Source organism: Camelus bactrianus, chromosome 13 (assembly GCF_048773025.1).
Source record: "Camelus bactrianus isolate YW-2024 breed Bactrian camel chromosome 13, ASM4877302v1, whole genome shotgun sequence".
Classification (NCBI taxonomy): Eukaryota; Metazoa; Chordata; class Mammalia; order Artiodactyla; family Camelidae; genus Camelus; species Camelus bactrianus.
The window spans coordinates 73,766,290-73,788,068 of record NC_133551.1 but is presented as its reverse complement, the minus strand read 5'-3'; the positions used below and the strand labels follow the sequence as shown (position 1 = coordinate 73,788,068).

The following is a 21,779-nucleotide window of genomic DNA, read 5'->3' as shown; positions in this document are numbered from 1 at the left end:
CTGTCCCCAACAAAGTCAGGGGCAATGAGGAATACGAAAGCTGACTACAAGGCCACAACATACAACGAGAGGTTTTATCTTTACACACACAGAAAAGAAAGAGCAGTAGAAATCAGGGCTGCAAGGGGAAGAAAGGGCAGTGGAAAAGAGGAGTCTCTGAACATGTGTTTGAGTGTCCTTTCGTTTCCGATGCACTCTTCTGCCTCTTACAAGGTTGCAAAAAAGGCCAGACAGGAGATGGGTGAAAGAAAGCTGAAGAAGAAAAGCACCCACCCTTCCCCCATCTCCTCTCCTCTCTCCCAAAAAGAGCTGTGTTTGTCTGTGGAAACCTAGTCCCAAATATGGGAGAGAGAGAATGAATGTGTGTATGGAAGAACAATGAGCCCTCAGCCGGGTATTGTGTGTGTGTGTGTGTGTGTGTGCGCGTGTGTGTTTGTGTGTGTGTCTGTCTCTGCCTCTTTTCCCTTCGACCTCAACAACAGGGAGAGCTGGAAGCCAGCTTTCCATCCAGCCTAGGCCATCAAAATCAAAATTGGTTTCTAATTTACGGTGGAATTAACTCAGCAAGCAAATCCAGGAGAGGAAACAGCTACCCAAAGATGATTTTATTATCGTATAGATCCATCATTTCTCCCCTCCCCCAACAGACTGAGACCAAAGAAACCAGTGTACACCAGACAAAAAGGTCTCTCTTTAAATGGAAAGCAATTATCAAAACTGTTTCAAATCTAAACACAGGATGCATTAACTGGTGTTACATTAAAATGTTGGATTTGCAATTCACCAAGTCACCCTTTTCCTAGTTATCTTTTTTGTGTTTAAAAAATTGCTTTGGAGAAGGCTATTTCAAGATTTATACAAAAGTACTTTCTAAATGTACCTAAAAATAGCAACACATACTGAAACATTTAAAGTACCCAGTTTCTCAAGGACACATTTTGCTTAAATCAATGTTTGAAGTCTGTAATCCAGAAAAATTGTAAGCAAACCTTAGAAAAGAGGCAGAGGAAAATGACAATTCAACAATGAATCATTTTGTTTTCCTTTCATCAACTTCTCAAGCAACCAGTTTCAAAGGAAACCTGCAATACTTTCCCCCTTCCAACACACACACACACAATCTGTGTAAAACTACTTTTCTTTCTCCCCAAAACCTTAAAAAATAATAATAAAACTAGAAGACACTCTTTTTCAGAGAGCAGAACTAAAACATAGTAGGAAGAATCCTATTCCGCTGCAAGTGATTTTGGGTCTTAAAATTCAAGAATCACACAGAGCAGAGAACTAGAGATTTCAAACACAAAGAGAGAATCTTCCGCTAAGGTGAAAATGATACTTTTAGGAAAGTCTGCCCCCGAGACCCCCAAATCCACAAACATTTAAGAAATTCACAGTTTCAGTCCTGGACTTTCTTTCCTCCTCCCTCTAGTTCAGCCCATAATTTAGTCACATGAAACAGTTTAACCTCAGACAAGTCAAACAAGAGCATGAATAAGCAGCAAAGAGCCGGGGTCAGCAGGCGGGTAGGACGGCTACCTGGCCCGCACAGGGCCGAGCCCCGTATCCGTGTCCGCCCGGCCCGTGCGCGGCCCCCACCCCGGACCACGGCTCCCACGCCGACCCCTCGCCCGCCCCATGCCCGTGCCCAGGACCAGGGGCCAGAAGGGCGAGTAGACGCCGCGCGCGGACAAGTTGGAGACTTACCTCCCCCGGATGCGCTACACCATCAATGGAGGTGTGTTCGGCCGGCTCCCGGGAAAGCGGGGGGGACGTGGCGGGAGGCCCGCGGGGCTGGGGCCGCTGGGCTCGGGCCGAGGACGGGCGGGCCGCGGGGACGGGGCCGGGGGCGGCGGGGGCTTCCCTCCCGTGACTTCTCGTGCGGGCTCCACAGGCTCCCTGCGCCTCGCTCGGCCAATCCCTCAGGAGCGGGTGCCCAGGACCATGTCTGGTTTTGTTTTTCTGAGGGCGAGGGGGCTCTCCCGGAGGATGATGGTGATTTTTTTCCCCCCTCAACTAGGAGAGAAAACGAGGCAGAGACAATGTGGGAGGCGAGCGAGGGGAGAGGAGCCGGGAGGCGGAGGCGGGGGCGAGACCCGAGACGGGCGAGCGTCTCGGGGGTGCGGGAGGAAGAGGAGGCTGGGAGCGCGGGGGGCAGCTCGCGAGCGTCTGTGGGAGCAGCGGCGCCTCGGCGATGGTGGCCGAGCCGCGGCGGGGCTGCTACACCGACCCGCCGCCCACTCCGCGCTCGGGCCCAGCCCACCTCGCAGTATCGCGCGCCTCCATTGGTGCTGCCCGGCGTGACGCGAGCGGAGGCCGGGCCAATGGGAGGCGGAGGGCGGGCGGAGGGGCGGGACTTCTTTGCTCTCTCTCTCTCTCTCTCTCTCTCTCTCTCTCTCTCTCTCTCTCTCTCTCTCTCTCTCTCTCTCTCTCTCTCTCTCTCTCTCTCTCTCTCTCTCTCTCTCTCTCTCTCTCTCTCTCTCTCTCTCTCTCTCTCTCTCTCTCTCTCTCTCTCTCTCTCTCTCTCTCTGTCTCTCTCTCTCTCTCTGTCTCTCTCTCTCTCTCTGTCTCTCTCTCTCTCTCTGTCTGTCTCCCTCTTCTTTTTCTTTTTTTTTTTTTTCTGTCTAATAAAATAAGCCGAAGAGAAGGAGGGGAGCGGCCGAGCTGTGGCGACAACGCGGCCCGGCTGGAACGCGCGCTCCAGGCGGCTGCCGGGCAATGGGCTGGGCTCCCCGCCGCCCGCTTCTTTGTGCGGGGCCCCGGCCTCGACGCTCAGCGGGCAGTTCCCAGGGGCGTATTTGGCCAGAGTCCAGTTGCTCCTGTTATTACTGGGGTCAGGATTTGCCTTTTCAGTCACTTAAGACGCGGATTCATATCCCTGGGGGGGCAATGGAGTGGGTTCGACCGATTCGCCCAAAGATTAGAAATTCTGATGCGCATTAACGTCTTCAAAATAAGTCTATGGCAAAAGATTAATTAAGAGAAAAAGAAATTGCACTGCTTAATTGAAAAGAATTATAAGGATGAGAAGCCTGAAAAGTCTCATCAAGGGATAAAGGAACACAGACACCGAAGGGATTTCAGAAAGAGAGGAGTGTACACAACTCTGTGCCGTAAGTTGGAAACAAAAAATCTAAAAAAAGAAGAAAAAAATCCAAGTATCACCTTTTTTACTTTGAGAAACATTGTATTGTGTCCCACTTCCCAAGAAACTGATAATCACAGGGTCTGCGATGCTATAAGGGGACTGAGGGGCAGGCCAAATATTCATTCAGCTTAATACAATTTATAGGTTTGAGGAGTTTGGAAATTTTAATTATGATTAGCAGTTTTTGAAATGCATATCATGTTTATTGAGTTCTTTCACAGACCCTGGCATGAATCCAGGGTGAATCATCAACCTTTTGTTGGTTTGTTAATATTGCTGTAAATGCTTATTGATATCCTTATACCATACACTCTTCCTGAAGGAGTTCTAATCTGTATATAATAGAATAATTAAGGGATAGAACATGGTGCAAAATAATTCACTCATCTATTTTAAATAAAGTGATAATTTTCTCTTTGGAATATCTATTCAGACTACAGTTTCCACATCCAACAGCTTAAAAATAATAGGGCTGGTTAATATTATTGGACTGTGACCCAAGAGATCTAAAATCAAATGTGTCTTTGCCATTACCTTTCTGAGTAACTTTCAGCAGGAAAATCCTCTCTGCTGCAATTTCTTCAGCTGTGAATTGGGAAAAACTAGTTAATACCACCTTATCTATCTAATAATGTGAGAACTGAATTTTACAACATAATAAATTCAGTAAACAGCTCTCAACATCCAGCTACAGATGGAACTATTCAACATCAGTTTGTAAATAATGAAGGGTAAAAGTGCATTAGTTAGATGGCTTCAGTTTCCATCAAAATCTACATTTACAGGAGCACTATTTCTAACAAAGATTCAGCTCTGTGGTGGAGGAATGGACAACAATTCCAAGAGGATGCCCGTGGATCCCACAGTACCATTCAGCAGGGAAGAGAGGTTCTCAAGATCAGGAAACTATAATTACCATGGTATTAGGGACTGACGTCATTTTTATTTATTTTTTAAAAACAAAGATTTAGAAGTCTCAAAATTCCACATCGTTATAAAGCATAATATTATGGTATAGGGCCAAAAATTTAGCAAACTAGACCTGTTTAACTGTAACAATTCCATGCAAGAATTGTGGTCCCGCCATAAAGCCAGAGAACACAGGCTTCCTTCCAAGGAACTGAGAGGCTGATAAGGTAATAACAATACACTGTAATAAGAACAACGGTTAAAGCGTTGATTGAAAGCTTATTACATCCCAAGCACCAGGCAAAGCATGTTGCATTCTTAACCCACTTAGTCTTGACACACAACAGCCCAGGAAGTCAATTATTATCATCTCCATTTTAAAGGTCAAGAAACTGGGGCTTACAGAAGTTAAATAACTTACTCAGGGTGAAAGAGTTCAAATATCCAGTGGGATTTTTTTCATACTATGAAATTAGAAAAAGTTTCCTTATTCTTTTTTCAAGCAAGCTTTAGAATGTGGGATCATTTAACAGAATGTAAAAACATCAACAAGGGCTTTTGTTAGTTACTTTATGTATCTTACTACAGGCAGAAGTGGATTTTATTTTGTATACAGAAGTCAGAGACCTAATACCATTATTTGAAAGAAGCCAAGAGAAAAGAGAGATTATTTAATAAATGTTGGGCAGATAGTATGGAGGAAAAAAAGGCAACATAGAAAAAAAATTTGTAACAGGTTCCTATTATTCCTAAACACTCCCCCCAAATTATAAATGGATATTTTTGAAATGTAAAAAAATGAAACCACTAAACCACTATTTCTTCAGTTGAGTTTACTGGTGTTTATTTTATTATTGTCCTCTATAACCTACATATAGGTTATATTTATTCTTTTGTAGATGTCAGATATTTTATGATTGTTTTTAAAAATGAAACTATTAAAGTATTAGAGTAATACTAAAACTTTTTAAGATTCTGGAAGTTGAGGAAGTTCTTTTTAAGCATGACAGGAAACCCAGCGGTCATAAGAAAAAAATACCAATAAATCTTACTGCATATTTTATATCTCTAATAAGGCATAAAAAAATCATAGCAGTTCAAGAAACAGAGGGAAAATATTATATGGAAAATACCTATAATAAAGGGCTAGCTTCCTTAGTACAAGGAGCTCTTACAAATTTGTAAGAAAAAAATCAATGGAAAAACAGACAAAATATGTGAATAAAAAGTCTGAGAAAAAAATGTGTTCAATAAACATATGAGCATATTATTATGCTCATAATGACATAAATGCAAGTGAAAGTCACCTCTCAGAATATAATTTTTTTTTCACTTCATAATATCCGGTATGGCTGAGGATGTGGGAAAACAGGCACTCTGATGCACTGTTGGTAAAAATGAAATCATTCCATTTTTTTAGAACACAATTGGGCAGGTCTATGAAAATGTTAAACATTCATACCCTTTGACCCAGCAATTCTGCTTCTAGAAAACCATTCTACAAATAACCCTGCACAAGTTTACAAAAATATATACAAAAGGCTCACACCATTATTTATAATAGTGAAAACCCGGAAAAAGCCAAACATCTATCAACAAAAAATGTTTAAATAAATTCTGGCACAAACATACAATGGAATGCCTTACAACTTTCAAAAAGAATGTGGTAAATTAAATCTGAATTGATAACGAATGGTAGTTAACATTCAGAGTTACATGAAAAAAGCCAGTCACAGAACAGTTAATGGAAAGTATAATTCATGTGTATTTTTAAAAGGACAAATTTGTATATGCTTCAAAAATGTCTAGAAACATAGCCACCAGGAAAGTGTTTACAGTAAGTCCACTAGGCGTGGAATGAGGAGGGGACAGGAGACTGACTTTTGACTTCATTCAACTCTGTTCCGCTTGATTTTTTTCTTTTCATATCAAACATGTATAATCTTTATAATAATAATAAAAAAGAAGTTTCAGGAAAGAAAAAAAGAATTCAAACTCTTTGAGCATATGGCCATTAACTAGCCTTCATAATTCGCCAGAAGTACTCAAGCTTTAGAACAAATAAATTCTTTTCCCCTAAAATGCCTAAATCAAAACTACGGTGCTTTATCAACGCTGTTAACAGACTGAAGCTTGTTTCCAGGCATTTTCTTCGCAGCTGCCTTCCAAGTTTATGTAGTGCAAATACCAGCCAATCAAGCACTTCAGCGACCCCCCCACACACACACACATACACACATTGCACTTTTTCGGTTGAGCCACGGGCAATATTGCTTACTCCCTTCCTGCAGCAGCCTCTCTTTCTGCAGGTGCCAGGGGCTCACCCTACATACCCACAGTGGGTATACACTTTATCATTTGTTGTAAACCAGTATTGCTCCTCTTCCAGCCCTCATCCTCAGGCCAAGTGAGTAACCCTTGGGAGCCTTTGAAAGTCCATGTACTGAATTGGAACAGAGCCATGAGTGATTATTGGGGGCTTATTGCAAATTGCAGGAGGCATATATTGTGCGTGCGAACACATACAATAGTGAAATGGCCTCCTCCCACCCCCCAAAACAAGATCAAAATCAGAAACCTTTTTCCTTTGTTTGAACATGACTAACTGTGGACAGCAATTAAGGTTCTTAATGAATTTTCTTTCAACCAGAGTAGAAGGGGGTCTGTTTATCCAGATACAGCTAGATCTCAAGGAAACCCTGCGCCACTGAGCCCCATCTCATCCAGTGGGGCGCGTTCTCTGAGTCACACTAGCCAATGCCACAGCATGCTGTCCGAGGGCACAAGGATGCCTTTTGGATGAGATCTAAACCCCAAATCTGACTTCTGACCACATGTGGTGATTGAAAATTCTCACAGGGCTTTGTGAAAGAATGAAGGGGAGGAGAGGCTGATTTTCACTGTCTTGGCCCAATTCCAAGTTTGATCATTAGCTGTCCTCCTTTGTCTGCCTGCCATCTCACTGAGACATGCTATTCCACACTTCCCGTTGTAAACAGCTGTCCACTGTTAACTGAACGAGCTAGAGAGGCAGTGAATTCCACCCTGGGGAAAGCTGAATTTCAAGATAAACATTTCCTCTGCATCTATTGGTAGATTGGAGGAAAGGTGTAGTTTTCTAGGGAGAATTAAGGGCATAATAATGGGGAGTTGAAAATTATCAACAAACCCTGTTTTGTCTTAATGGTGAACAAAGAAAGCTGGCATTGATCACAAAGTAGCCCTTGGAAGGAGGGGTCCAGAGAAAATATATTTTAGATTCTAACATATTATTTGGGGGATCCAGAATTTAATCTTGTAACATCGATGTGGCAGGTCCAATTTGCCACAATTCATTTTTTTCAATCTGAGGCATATATACACACAGAGGAAACAGACAAGTAACTCAACCCAGAAGAAAATTCACCGTCTGTCATCTGGCTTTGGGGTCTAAAAGTTTGACATGTCTGGAGCACTCACTTTAATGCCTCTCTTTCAACTTAAGGCATCCTAATTTCAAAATATCCACATTCCTGGTCCTCTCAACCCCAAATGTCTCCTTCTAATACTCCAACTTCCAGAATAAATTCTTCTGTGTTTACTTCTTTTAATCTTAAAAAAAACATTTCAACTTGGAAATATTCAGGATGCACTTCAATAAGCAAATGAGGAAACTTGTACTTCCATTCAATGGAATATTATTCAGCAGTAACAGGAAATAAGCTACCAAACCACAAAAAGGCAAGGGGGAACCAAAAGTATTACTAAGTGAAAGAAACCAATCTGAAAAAGGCTAGAGGAGGGGAGAGTATAGCTCAGTGGCAGAGTGTATGTTTAGCATGCATGAGGTCCTGGGGTTCAATCCCCAGTACCTCCACTAAAAAAATTAATATAAATAAATAAACCTAATTACCTCCTCCCAACCCACCCACCCCCCCACAAAAAGCTGCATACTTGCTGTTTGATTCCAACTATATGATATTCTGAAAAGGCAAAACTATGCTGAAAAAGATGTTCTGGGAAAGGAAGTTGATCAGTGATTGCCAGGGATGAGGGGAGGAAGTGGTGAATTGGTGGAATACAGGGGGCTTTTAAGACAGTGGAATTATTCTGTGGATGATGATACTATAAGGATGGGTACACTTCATTATACATTTGTCAAAACCCAAAGAACATGCAACACAGAGTGAATGCAAATGTAAACTGTGAACTTTAGTTAATAATAATGTATCAGAATAAAGACAGTCTCTTCAGCAAATGGTGTTGGGAAAACTGGACAGCAGCATAAATCAATGAAGGTAGAACACTCCCTCACACCATACACAAAAATAAACTCAAAATGGATCATAGACTTAAACATAAGACAATATACAATAAACTTCCTAGAAGAAAACATAGGCAAAACATTATCTCACATACATCTCAGCAATGTTCTCCTAGGGCAGTCTACCCAAGAAATAGAAATAAAAGCAAAAATAAACAAATGGGACCTAATTAAACTTACAAGCTTTTGCACAGCAAAGGAAACCATAAGCAAAACAAAACGACAACTTACAGAATGGGAGAAAATATTTGCAAAAGATGAAACTGACAAAGGCTTGATCTCCAGAATATATAAACAGCTCATACCACTTAATAAGAAAAAAACAAACAACCCAATCCAAAAATGTGCAGAAGACCTAAACAAGCTATTCTCCAATGAAGGCATACGAATGACCAATAGACACATGAAAAAATGCTGAGTATCACTAATTATCAGAGAAATGCAAATCAAAACTACAATGAGGTATCACCTCACACCAGTCAGAATGGCCATCATTCAAAAGTCCACAAATGATAAATGCTGGAGAGGGTGTGGAGGAAAGGGAACCCTACTACACTGTTGGTGGGAATGTAGTTTGGTGCACCCACTGGAAAACAGTATGGAGATTCCTCAAAAGACTAAAAATAGACTTACCATATGACCCAGCAATCCCACTCCTGGGCATATATCCAGAAGGAATCCTAATTCAAAAAGACACCTGCACCCCAGTGTTCATAGCAGCACTATTTACAATAGCCAAGACATGGAAACAACCTAAATGTCCATCAACAGATGACTGGATAAAGAAGTCGTGGTGTATTTATATAATAGAATACCATACAGCCATAAAAATGACAACATAACACCATTTGCAGCAACATGGATGTCCCTGGAGAATGTCATTCTAAGTAAAGTAAGCCAGAAAGAGAAAGAAAAATACCATATGATATCACTCATATGTGGAATCTGAAAAAAAAAAAAAAAAAAGACAAATGAACTTAAATATAAAACAGAAACAGACTCACAGACATAGAATACAGACTTGTGGTTGCCAGGGGGAGGGGGGTGGTAAGGGACAGACTGGGAGTTCGAGATTTGTAAATACTGACAAGTATATATAGTATAGATAAGCAAGTTTATACTATATAGCACAGGGAAATATATAAAGATCTTGTAGTAGCTTACGGTGAAAAAGAATATGAAAATGAATATATGTATATTCGTGTATGACTGAAAAATTGTGCTGTGCACCAGAAATTGATACAACATTGTAAACTGACTATAACTCAATAGAATTTTTAATAAAGCCCCAAATTGGAAACAACAACAACAACAACATAATAATAATAATGTATCAGTATTGGTTCATCAATAGTAACAAATGGACCGCACTAATGCAAGATGTTAATACTAAGGGAAACTGGAGAAGGGGTGAAAGGGGATATAGGAACCTTACTTTCTGCTCAATTGCGCTGTGAACCTAAAACTGCTCTAAAAAATCAAGTCTATTCATTTTTTAAAGAACGTTCTAGTTCTGTTCTTTGTGATGCAAAGAATGGAGACTCACTCAACATCTCAAGTAACAGGAGATTTATGTGCGGATGTTCCCAAAAGGAAACCCAGGCAAAGCTCAACCACGTGACAATAGGAAAAGAAGGGACTTAAAGTGGGGCCACAGGAAGGTCAGGACCCCCAGCTCTCCCCACTGTTAGCATCACTGGTCCATGAGTCTCACCTTCCTCACCAGCTGACCTCCTCACCCTCCACCCTTTAGCTTTTCTTCACTTCAAAGCATCTGCTTTCTCACAATTGCAGCTCCCTCACGATAGCCTGGGGCCTCTCACAGCCTCTCTGGTTTTTTCTGTAGCCTGTGACTTATTGGCTACAGCTGCTTCTGCTGATGGCCTCCTTACTAGGAATTTTCCTACTGAAAATTCCTGAGAGGGGAAACCTAACTGGCCCAGTGCATCACGTTAGGCCCAGCCCTGGCCTGGTCCCTGGCCCCCTGTGGGGTGCACACAGCAGCAGAAGGGTGAACAGGGGCTAAGGATGTCCCGAGAAGAAAACCCCAGGAACTATGACAGAGCGGTTTCCCTTTGGAAGGCCCCACGGTAGGCGGAGGGCTTTTTTGATGAGGGTGCTTCTGGAATATCTTGTGCAAAAAAATGATGAGTAAAATTGAACCTTAGCAACTAAGTAGTTCAATACACTTTTTAACAGTTACCCTTACAAGGAATGTTCGGCCTTTCCGGTAGAGAAACCCCAAAAGGAGCAGATCGCTAGTGACAGAATGCTCACGTTCTCTTGAATGATAAAAATTTCTTAAGAATGATCCCTGAAACACATCCCCCGCAAAGGCCTTCCAGCCAGCCTCCAAAAGAGCCCCACTACCTCCAAAAGAACAACAAATTCTTACCACACTCAAGGAGAGGAAAGAGGGAGCCAAGAAAACAAAGATGGATCTCGACTTTGCACTGAAGCACCCTTTACCCTAACTGACCTAGGAATATGTGGTTAATTTTCATCCCAGGGTGAAAGAAAGAGTCTAGAGTTAGTGAGCCAGGAAGAGGTGACAAAATGACTTTCTCTCAGGACATAAAAACTTTGGGTAAGTTGATTACCGCAAATAAAAGACTTTCAGTCCCTATAATTAAGAAAAAAGTAGAGGACGGGGGAGAGTATAGCTGAAGTGGTAGAGCACATGCTTAGCATGCACGAGGTCCTGGGTTCAATCCCCAGTACCTCCATTTAAAAAGAAAAAAGGAACCTAATAATAAATAGTTTAATAGACCTAATGACCTCCCCCCTCCCAAAAAGAAAAAAAAAAAAAGGTGGAGGAAAAAAGAAGCCAGTGAAAGTAACAGGCTCACAGGTCATGGCCAAGAACAGTGAAGACACAAACAGACTAACGCGGACACAGAGCGGGACACTATGAGACAGAAAACCTAAGTTGGTAGTTACCCAGTTGCATTTTACAAAATCTTATAAACAACAACAAAAATCTTACAAGTCAATTACATCTCAGTTTTAGAAATTAAAATATATTTTTAAAATGTTATTACAGATTTTTTATTACACTTCTTTCAGGAGCCTGTGACAATATACTAATGAAAAGGCGCTCCCAAATCCAATACAGAAATCAGATAGTATGGGCTGAAGACTCAAATGTGAAATGCAAAATTAAGACATTTTCGAGTGAAGTACAGAAATTTTTGAACAAGACCCAAAAAGGACAAACTGTTCAAAGACACATTTGACTAGAATAATAGTAAAGCCTTTTTGCAATATGTCAAAATATGTCAAAGTCACAGATTTGGAACAGATTATTGTAATTTCTATAACTATTAACGGATTAGTGATCAGAATATATAAAGCAAGCTTATAAATCTGTGTGAAAAAGACAAATAACCCAATAGAAATGTGGGCAGAGAAGAGGAAGCAATCTACAGGAGAATCTGTAAGTCCAATAAATAAAAAGAGTCTCAGTCTCTGTCTTTTTTTGTGGGGAGGAGATAATTAGGTTTATTTATTTATTTAATGGAGGTACTGGGGATTGAACCCAGGACCACATGCATGCTAGGCACGTGCTCTACCATTGAGCTACACCCTCCGCTCCTAGTCTTAATTTTTGGCAGTTTCAGTATACACATAGATGGTCTTTCTAACACTTAGCTTCTTGTATGTGTGTGTGTGTTTTAATTGTGGTAAAACACACATACCAAGTTTTACCACTGTAACCATTTTTGAGGGGGTTTGGGGGGAGGTAATTAGCTTTACTTATTCTTAAGGAAGGTACTGGGGATTGAACCCGGAGCCTCATGCACACTAAGCACGTGCTCTGCCACTTGAGCTATACTCTCCAGCCACCATCTTAACCATTTTCAAGTGCACAGCTCAGTAGCGTTAAGTGCATTCACACTATTGTGCAACCAACCTTCATTTACAAGATGAAAATCTTGCAAAATTAAGACTTTATATCCATTAAATAATAGCTCCCCACTTCCATAACAAAATACCATAGACTGGGTGGCTTAAACAATAGAAATTTATTTCCTTACAGTTCTGGAGACCGGAAGTCTGCGATCAAGGTACCTGACGGGTGGGTTTTTCCTAACGCCTCTCTCCTTGGCTTGCAGACAGCCACCTTCTCACTGTGTCCTCAGGTGGCCTTTCCTTTGTGCACACATCCCTGTCTTCTTTATTTATTTTTGGAGGGGAGGTAATTAGGTTTATTTATTTATTTTTGGAGGAGGTACTGGGGATTGAACCCAGGATCTCTTGCACGCTATGCATGCACTCTACTACTTGGGCTGTACCCTCTCCCCTCTTTTTCTTCTTATAAGGACACCAGTCCTATTGGGTTAAGACTTCATCCTAATGTCTTCATTTAACCTTAATCACTTCTTTAAGGGCACTGTCTCCAAATACAGTCATTGGGGATTAGAGCTTCACCATATATGGTTTTGGGGTAACACAATTCAGTTTGTAACAATCTTCACGGTTCATTCACATTGTAGCATGTGTCAGAATTTCTTACTTTTTAAGGCTGCATAGTATTCCATTGTATATGTGTCCCATACTTTGTTTTTCCATTCATCTGTTGATGGACATTTGGGTTGCTTCCAACTTTTGGCTATTGTGAATAATGCTGCAATGAATTTGGATGTACAAATACAGTATCTTTTTGGAGCCCTGCTTTCAATTATTTGGGGAATATAGACATAAGTGAAATTCGTGGATCATATGGTAATTCTATTTTTAATTTTTGGAGGAACCGCCATACTGTTTTCCACAGTAGCTACACCATTTTACGTTCCCACCAACAATATGCAAGTGTTCCAATTTCTCCACATCCTCACCAGCACTTGTCATTTGCTGTTTTCTTTTTTTGATAGCAGTTATCCTAATGGGTGTAAGGTGATATCAACCACTTAGCTTCCTTTTTTTTTCTGAAGCTCTTTCTTATTTTTTTTAATTTATATTTTCCCCTTAACAGAGACACTGGGAATTGAACCCAGGACCTTGTGCACACCAAGCACATGCTCTGCCACTGAGCAATATTCCCCACACCCAACAAATTAGCTTCTTGAACTTGAACTTCTCTCCTCCAATGATCTTTGTCTCATTGAACTTTACCCTAAACCTTATATTTCCAAAATCTGCCCCACCTACCTAATTTCATTTCAGTATTGCATCCTCCAAGCTCCTCCTTCTGGCTATTTTGTCATTCCTCCATTATCTCATTCCAATGGTACTTTGACCCCAGTGGAATATCTAGTCCATTGATCCTACCACCTTTTCACTTTTAAGGACTTCCTAGGTCCTTAAATTCAGGAGAATTTGCCCCCTTGTAAATCTACAGAGGTGACCTATATAAACAGTCTGTGCTCACTTACATTTTCACTTGCCCATTTCTTTCACCTTTGTAACATTTTAAATTGCTTAAATTAATACAGGAGAACAAAAAAAAAAAACTACTTAGCTAAAGTTGTTAAAATATATTAAATCAATTTCTATCTCATGTAAAATAAGCTCTTTGTCCTGTAATGTTCACATTAATTAATGTGAATATAGATTAAAAGAGACAAATAAACACTGCATGCAAAGCTACAGGCATTGTGTTAATTTTAAACATTTTCCAAGAACATGTGGTTGGGCTGTATATACATAATAGTGTGTGTCTGAGTTTGAGAGGAGTTCAGCTTCTCGTCGAATCAGTCCTAATGCCATAACACCAAAGGCTTGATGTTCGTTCTCTCTCCTCTCTGTCCCTGTTTACACCCTATGGCTAATTCCTATACCCTCTCCCTTGCATACACCCTCAGCAACTTCCCCACCCACCCACCCACCTTGCTTCCTAATGTTTCCTGGCCAAACCCACAACTGTAGTGATAATTCCAACTTGCTCCCTACTAGGCACCTGCCCCTGTCCAGCCGAATGAGGCTGGCATCACACTGCCTGCTCTCATTTTAAATGCATGACCACAAACCTCAGGTAGACTCTTAATGCCCTTGGTAATCACACAATACCAACCCAGGTTAATTTCTCTCCCAATTTTTCTGCCTGTTATTTCACATTCTCTCCTCTCTCCTCAAACCTCTAACACCTCCTCTCTTCTTTCCCAGTTCATCTTGGGTATTGATGCAATTAGCAGAGAAACTCCGCAGACTGTCCCCTCCCCACATCCATCTATCCACCTCTAAACCCCCACATCCTGGCTTCCTGCCTGCTGTTACCGATGAATCATCTGTGGTCCTGTCACAGCCCAGCCCTCATCAAAGCTCTTGCCCTTGATCCCATCCCCTCTCATTACTCAAGGAAATTGCTCAGCAACTCCCCACTCTCTCTGCTACATCGTGTCTTGCTGTCTGCTGGATCATTCTCATTAGAACGCAAATAAGACGTTTTTTCTTCCATCTTAGGCCTTCCATTGCCACAGTTTTCTTGTGATATACTTCTCCACTTCTTTGCTGCCTTTTGAAGCAAACCACCTTCAAAAGAGTGGGCTATACTTGCTCTCTCTAATTTATTTTCTCCCATTCTTTTTATTGTTTTTTTTTTTAATGAAGGTACTGGGGCTTGAACCTTGTGTATGCATACACTCCACCACTGAGCTATACCCTCCCCACTCCCACTCTCTTTTAAACCCACGCCAGTCTCACCTCTCCACCAAAACTTTTCCTCTTGAGGTTGCCAGTGAACTCCATGTTGCTGGAAAGAAGAGCCAGTTCTCAGCGCCCCACTTTCTTGATCTATCGGCAGCATTGGTACAGCTGATCGCCACCTCTTCCCTGACAGACCCTTTCTTCTTGGCCACCAGGGCCTTCCAGCTGCTTGGTTTCCTTTCATCCTACTGGTGACTCCATCTCAGTCTTTTCTAATGGTTCCTTCTCTTCTCCTCCCCAGCCTCTGCATGTTGGAGCCCCCAGGATTTGAAATCCTTCATCTTTTCTCTACCTAACTCAGCATCTTGTTGATATTCAGTGTCATGGTTTTAAAGGCCATTCAGGTACTGGTGGTTCTCAAATGTATGCTTCCAACCCAGACCTCCCTCCTGAGCCACAGACCCATATGGCCAGCGGCCAACTCAACATCTCCATCTGAGTGTCTAAGAGGCACATCAAATTTAACACGTTTAAACCTAAACCCCTGGGGAAGGTGGGTGAAGCTCAGTGACAGAGCGTGTGCTTAGTATACACGAGGTCCTGGGTTCAATCCCTAGTACCTCCATTAAAATAAATAAATAAATGGATAAGCCTAATTACCTTCCCTCAATAAATAAATAAATACATAAATAAACCTAATTACCCCTCCCCCAAAAAACCGGACAAAAATAGTCAAAACCAATTTCAGGATAAGTTACCAGGTCAGGGGACAGCATAGGTGGGGAGGAATTGGGCATGAGAAAAATCTTTTGGCTTTATTTGTAATATTTTTTGTAATATTTTATTTATTTAAAAAATCTGAAACAAATATTTAAAAAGGGCATTTTCAAAATCTGTTATCTTCTGCACTTATTAAGGAAAAGGTGTTTTTTTTTTTTAGCATATTCAAGAAAACAAATACTAGTCACAGGATCCTCATAATGTTACCAAAAGCCACTTTCTCTTTCTCCTTATTTTTAAAGACAAATCCTGGCACTCAATTTACAAAGACCTTTTCACCAATAGCGATAAGGCCAGCAACAGATAAGAGAGGTGACAAGTGCCCATCCCAGTAAACAAAGGTTCCATTTGCTGTGCCTCCGATCTCAAAGTGAACTTAAAGGGATTTCAGATCTGGTGTAGGAAACAGCTTTGAAGTGTATCCCTTGTTCAAGTTTGGAGAGATTTTCAGCGGCTTCAATCCCCATGAAAAGGCTTTAGTATTCATGCTTCTACTCAGTCTGGATGGACTGTTGACAGCTAATACCTTCAGTTTATATCACTTTTTTTAAACTGATATTTTGATCCTTTGAGTATAAATACAAACATCTACAAATCAATACAACGGTATTCACGGAAGTAAACAAGAAATGACACAGCAATCGTCCCATTTAGTCAAGGCTGTTATCACTGGTCTAGGCCCAGAGGATCATGTAAACACACAAATACTAAAGGCACGGTGAGAAAAATACTAAGTTAACAGAAGTCAAGTATTTCAAATCCATTAAAATTTATTTTAGAATCTCATAATGTCTCTGTGAGGGTAGAAACCGCAAAATCACCTACCTAGTCATACTCTTTGGTTTCAGAATCTTAAATATTGTTGATGACTATTTTGGGTTGAGTTGTGTTCCTCAAAAAAGACATTGAAATTCTAACCCCTCCTACATCAGAATGTGACCCTGTTTGGAAAAAAGGTCGTTGCAGAGGTCGTTGGTTAAGATGAGGTCCTACTGGAGTAGGGTGGGTACCTAATCCCACATGACTGATGTCCTCATAAGAAGATGGCCATGCGAAGACACAGAAATTCAGGGAGAAGGCCGTGGGAAGATGGAGGCAGAGATCTGAGTGATGTCTCCAAGCCAAGGATCACCAAGGATTGCTGGCTCTCACCAGGTGCTAGAGAGAGGCATGGAACAGTGTCTCAGAGCCCTCAGAAGGGACCAACCTTGCCAACACCTTAATATTGGACTTCTAGCCTCCAGAGCCGTGAAACAATAAATTTCTGTTATTTGAAGCCACCCTGTTTTTGGTACTTTGTTATGGTGTACCTAGGAAACTAATAGAATGACCCAAAGAGCTTTTGTTGAGTTAGGTTTCTACCTTCTGATATTTATTGCATTTGGTGTCTCTGAAACACAAGAATGTACAAATGCACGTTCCATTGGCTGTGAGAGCCATGGCATCATCACAGGTCACGGAGCCTCTGGAAAACTCCACCGTACACCCGTGAGAGGATGAGAGTAAAAAAGGCCATTTACGTCTTAGTTTGTTGTGAAAATAACAAGACCCAAAAAAAGCGTGCCCAGACCTCACTTTGAGAACTGCTGACTAATCCAAATTCCATCTTTTTTATGGGTGAGGAAACAGGCTCAACGATGAGGAACTGACTGCCTTGGTCCAGGCCTGAGTCCCCGCTTCCCAGCTCCCTGTGGGCGTTTCTAGAATCACACAGCCACAGAAAAAAGTGTTCAAGGTGGAAAAAGACAAGTCAATGGTGTGAAACCGACTAGTCTAGGATTCTGTCACATCATTAAGCACAGGTCCTGTAAATGGGCTTGTGCACTGATTTATTCATTAAAATATAATTGCTTTACAATGTTGTGCTAATTTCTGGTGATTCTGGTGTGCTAAATTCTGGTGTATATTTACACACACACACACACACACACACACACACATATATATTCCTTTTCATATTCTTTTTCATTATAGGCTATTACAAGGTATTGAATATAGATCCCTGTGCTATACAGTAGGGCCTTGTTGATTATCTATTTTATATATAGTAGAGTGTATCTGCAAATAGCACCCATTTATTTTAAAGAGTGATTTAAAGAGCGTAGTCCACGTTTTAAGACCAGAGCAAGTGCTTGTCCCTAAACTCGAAGGACACATCTGATTCTGGTGCCACGGAACCCTGGAGATTACAGGAAGGAAGTGTGAGTGTGTGTGTGTGTGTGCACGTGTCTAGTGTCTGTAAGCACCTGACCCACGCACTTTTTGAGGGGAGGAAGATCCGTAACACTCACTGAGTTTTCAAAGGGGTCCACGACTCAAGGTGATGCACCACTGCTTGCAGGAGGGGGTCATCCAAGGGTCCACCTTAGAGGCTTTCTCTCTCTGCTGCATGGGGATTTTGAAATCAAGCTGCTTCTCTCTTTTCTGCCCACAGGACAAGTCTTTCTGGACAGCTCTCCACTGATGAGTGGATGGGACCTCCCTCAGCCTTGACCCTTTCCCTCCACTGTCTCATGACATGAAAACAGCTGTACATGAAACGGCCAATTCATTAAGAAGCCATGTGCAGGATGACCTCTGCTGCGGTAGCCATCAAATAACAGAATAATTCAGGGCTGGAGGGGAGGGAGGGGATGCCAAGTGGCAGAGACCTTGACCCTTTCACTCTTTCGGTTTGGCCCAGAACAACCAAATTGTCATATAAATATGAACCCAGTAACAATGACATTTGAAATTCTAAATATTTTAATACTTGAACACATATTGCATGGGTCTTGATGAACTAAATTCAGCTCTGGGTAACTAAAGATTTTTCTAATTGGAAATAAACAGTAAATACATATATATATATGTGTGTGTATATATATATATACACATATATCTGTATATATGTATATATATAAAATATGTAAAATTTACAAATGCTTGTCTTTTTCCCTCCAACTATCTAAAGTTCAATTTCATGATAATCAAGTATCTGCATGTTCATATTCATTAATCGGCCGCATGCCTCCAAATCACCTTATTTTTGGAGGATTCTGAGTGTTAAATATTAACAGATTGATTTCTCCTCTAAACACCAAAATATGCAGCATAAAAACAATTTTTAAAAAACTTCAGTTGAACAGATGTTTGAAATGATCATTTATTTTTGCATATATGGTGGCACAACAAAAAGAGGTCATGGCTGCTTCTGGAAGAGGAAATTGATCTTCCAAGAAGCGTACTGGTTCACCTTTAAATTCACAAATGCTGAAACTGCTTATGGCCAAAGAAGGTCTTTCCTCCTGAGTGGGATTTAATTGCATATCCCCCCAGATCCCTACTTATGAATTCTGTTTGTACCTTGCAGCAATAAAAAGTAGTTCATTCTTGGTTTTTCTGTGGTAAAATATTACAGTTTAATTAAATTATTTTGGTCTGAGTCCAAAACAGTCTCTTCACGATGTCATGAAAGTTATAGGTTTTCTGATGGATGCCAAGACTATTAAGGGTGTACATTATGATCATTATGCATCTATATATTATGATCCTCTCTGTTTTACAGTTCATTATTTAATAGCACTTATCTAAAAGGTTAAAGTCTTTATAGAATCATTTGGCTCATTCTTAACTTGGCTAATTTACAAATAATGTCACAAATACCTCTGTGTCAACATTATTTGTTGACAAAGATCCGATTCAGCATATGGAATCTTTAGCTTATAAATGCTTCACTGCTTTAACCAGATACCCTTCAGCATTTCCTAATTCCAAATAATTGCCACCTTGTCAAATCAATGCAATATAGATTCATAATGTGGCAAAATGATATTTTAAAATCATCTTACCTTCGTTATAAGCCTCAGAGATCAGTAATCCAAGTTGTATCTCCTTGTCACTAATGCACATTAATACATGCCTTCATATAAAAAAGAAAAGCTGACAAGTTTATACCGTAGAGCACAGGGAACTATACTCAATTAATATCTTGTATAACCTATAATGATAAAGAATATGAAAACGAACATATGTATGTCTATGTATGACTGAAACATTATGCTGTACACCAGAAATTGACACAACATTGTAAATTGACTATACCTCAATTTAAAAAAACTTTTTTTAATTTAAAAAGGAAAGCTGAAGAAATGGGAAAAACATTAAAAGATATTTTTCATAATAAAATATTTTGTGTTTCTAGTGAAACCAATCCAAAGCACGAAAATTCTAAAGGGATTATATAAATGCAATAAATCATCCTAAAGAATAAAATGCATTTAATGTCTGTAGGACTGTTCCTTGCTCTAAGGCAATGCCCTAGGGATACATTAGCCAGGTCATTGAGATTCTGGCTGATAGTCCCTTTGTCAGCCTGACCCTTGTGGAGGAACACAAGTTGATTTTTGATGCTTATTAAAAAGAGCAAAGTGATTCCTTCATTCACATCTTAATTCAAAATCCGAATCTTTTCATTTATTCACAGAGGATAAGAACGTCAGAGCTATCTGTCATAATTGGCCCAAAGCACAGATCTTTGTTCCCTTCCTATGCCAGACTTCTTCCTGGAAGCAGAGCATCACTTGGGGTCTAGCAAGTACCTTGGAAGCCCCCTAATGCTTTGCATTTCACTGACTGCACGGCGCTACTTTGAGGTTGCTAAATAAGCAACACTGCATTTCTGAGAGCAGATGTGAGTGGTCCTCTTGGATGACTCCGGCCCCATACTGCCGTTTTGCCCGTGGAGACGGGGTTGCATGGCGGGATGGTTCATCCGTGATCACTAAGCCTGAGGCTAGGCTAGGAAGTCTCCTTCCCTATGAAGTAGTTACTTACTGTGACGACCTAGGGGGACGGGGTGGGAATCAGTGTGGAATCTTATTTCTCACCACACACAAAATAAACCTTCAATTATTTAAAGAGTTAAATATAACAAATAAAAATATTTAAACCTGGGGGAAATCTGGTCACTGCTTCCCATTTCAGTCTCCCAGCCTCCAAATGTTGGGTTGCCCGACGGCCCAGATCATTCCTCTCTCCTCCCTATACACTCACAACTCAGGTGCCACATCTGTACTTACAACTCTTTTTTATGGTTGGAGGAGGGGGTAGAGGGCAGGCAATTAGGCTTATTTATTTGCTTTTTCAAGTGGAAGTACTGGGGATTAAACCCAGGGCCTTGTGAGTGCTAAGCACACATTCTACTCTGAATTGTACCTTCCCCCCTTGACTGGTGTTCTTATAAGGGGAGAGAAATTTGGAGACTCAGAGAGGAGAAGGCCACATGATGATGGAGGCAGAGATTGGGGTGATGCAGCTACAAGCCCAGGACACCAGGGATCGCCAGCAACTGTCAGAAGCTACAAGAGGCAGCAAGGGATCCTCCCCAGAGCCTTGAGAGAGAGCATGGCCCTGCTAACACCTTGATCTCAGACTTCTGGCTTCTAGATCGGTGAGAGAATAGATTTCTATTGTTTGAAGCCACCCAGTTGGTGGTCATTTGTATGGCAGCCCCAGGAGATGGCTGTACCCCTCCCCCCAATATCAGATGCTTCCCGCTGTCACTTGAGGGGCAGTGCTTGTAGGGAGGGCTCCCCGGGCTCCCCACCCTGCGCCTCTGCTCCACCACCTCTTCTCACGTCACCCCAGCCCTGTTTTCCCTCTGTGCCCCAGCCCCGGGGACTCTCCCATGGGTTTCCCCATTGGAGGAACCAACCCTTTCCCCATTCACTTTCTAATTCTCTCAACATGACATAGACATAAACTTTGCTGCTTCTCAGGCTTTTCCCCGCTGAGTTCCCCCAGAGGGGCTCCTGATTGTTTCTCGGCCTTTACATCCTTACTGCGTCTCATACTCTTGAAGCAATGCAGATGCCTCCTCCTAAGGGAGGAGTCGTTAAGGAAGCCGGGGAAAGAAAGGCAGAAGTATTCATAGTAGTTCAAGGTTTAAAAAAAAAAAAAAAAGATACTATCGTGCTTCATTAACTTGCAGACAAGTTAGGTTCATCTGAAGGCAGTGCTAGAGAGAACACTGACCTTAACCTATTTGTAACCAATTTAATTCATTCGTAATCCAAT

The 21,779-nt window shown here is 41.2% G+C and overlaps 1 protein-coding gene, 1 long non-coding RNA gene and 1 other non-coding gene across 4 annotated transcripts in view; 1 reads left to right on the top strand and 2 right to left on the bottom strand.

Moving 5' to 3' along the window:
• RERE (arginine-glutamic acid dipeptide repeats) overlaps positions 1-2,224 on the bottom strand; it is a 366,200-nt gene extending 363,976 nt beyond the window's left edge. The window contains exon 1 of one of the 2 annotated variants that reach the window (XM_074377496.1): positions 1,705-2,224. The gene's annotated coding sequence lies outside the window, so the exon portion shown is untranslated. The remainder of the gene's footprint in view (positions 1-1,704) is intronic. The other variant, XM_074377499.1, reaches the window with a different exon arrangement.
• LOC141579649 (uncharacterized) lies at positions 1,079-19,100 on the top strand. The gene is made up of 2 exons (XR_012511469.1): positions 1,079-1,735; positions 18,157-19,100. It is a non-coding gene; the product is annotated as an uncharacterized LOC141579649 (long non-coding RNA).
• On the bottom strand, positions 13,330-13,401 carry TRNAT-GGU (transfer RNA threonine (anticodon GGU)). The gene has a single exon. It is a non-coding gene; the product is annotated as a tRNA-Thr (tRNA).
• Positions 19,101-21,779: the final 2,679 nt, after the last annotated feature.